A 1,330-nucleotide genomic window follows, 5' to 3' on the forward strand; every position below is an offset into this window, starting at 1 on the left:
TTTTAGTGGTTGGTATGTGTGTGTACTGGTTATGTTGGTTTATGGGTGGCTGTATGTATAAATGTATTAGTTATTCATTCATTCACTTTGGCTTAGTTCCATTATTAATCCTGGTCGCCACAGTGGAATGAACCGCCAATTTTTCCTACACGTTTTCACGTAGCAGATGCCCTTTCAGCCACAACCCATCTCTGGGAAACATCCATACACTCATACATTCACACACATACACTACAGACAATTTAGCCTCCCCAATTGACCTGTACCGCATGTCTTTGGACTGTGGGGGAAACCGGAGCACCCGGAGGAAACCCACGCGAACGCAGGGAGAACGTGCAAACTCCACACAGAAACGCCAACTGACCCAGCCGAGGCTCGAACCCATGACCTTCTTGCTGTGAGGCGACTGCACTACCTACTGCATGGTAGTGTACAGTTTGTCCAGTCAGCTTGTTGTGTACATCGGCGGACTTAACACGCAGAGAGAAGTTGACGACGACTGGGTTCGAGTCCGGGGAAGAGCTCTTTCAGAAATCAGGTCAGACAAAAACAGAATCCAAAAAATAAAATGAACAAGTAAATAACTGGGTGAGAATCTGGTAATATCTGAAAACGTAGTAAAAATCAGACGAGGCCTTTTCTTGTTCCGGACAGCTTTTGTAAATCATTGGTTGGGTTTAGGGAAGTGAGTGGGCGGGTCAATCGATAAAATTGGTTGGGTTAAGGGAAGGAGGAGGGTGGATCAGGTCGACCATTCAGTCAGTCAGTCAGACAGACAGACAGTCAGTCAACAGCAGCCTCTGGTGGGCACTCGCGAGAGAAATTTGAGATTTGATGAAGTCCACACAGCGGCCTCTCATGGATTCTTAAAAACAAAAACTGCAAAAATACGTATCTCTCGGGACGTATTTCGGGGTCTCTAGAAACATCCATGGGACTACGCATTCAGAATGAGCCTGGGTTGGTGATGGTCCATCCCACATGCCTCTGAGCTCATTAAAAGTCGACGGCGCTTCAGGACACTGTTAACATAGGGCTTCCTTTTGGCACAGTACAGTTTTTACTGGCGTTTGTGGATATAACTAAGTATTGTGGTACTTGACAAAGGTTTGCCAAAGTAGTCCTAAGCCCATGTGGTAATATCGCTTATAGATGAATGAGAATTCTCAGTGCAGTGCCGCCTGAGGGATCAAAGATCCCTGTAGTTCAGCTTAGGCTTGCGCAATTGTCGTTTACGCACTGAAATTCCTCCAGTTCCATAAATGATTGAATTGTTATGCACTGTTAAAGGTGAAATACCCAAATGTGTTCCTCTCTTTCTTTGAAGAAC

Source organism: Danio rerio, chromosome 25 (assembly GCF_049306965.1).
Source record: "Danio rerio strain Tuebingen ecotype United States chromosome 25, GRCz12tu, whole genome shotgun sequence".
Lineage (NCBI taxonomy): Eukaryota > Metazoa > Chordata > Actinopteri > Cypriniformes > Danionidae > Danio > Danio rerio.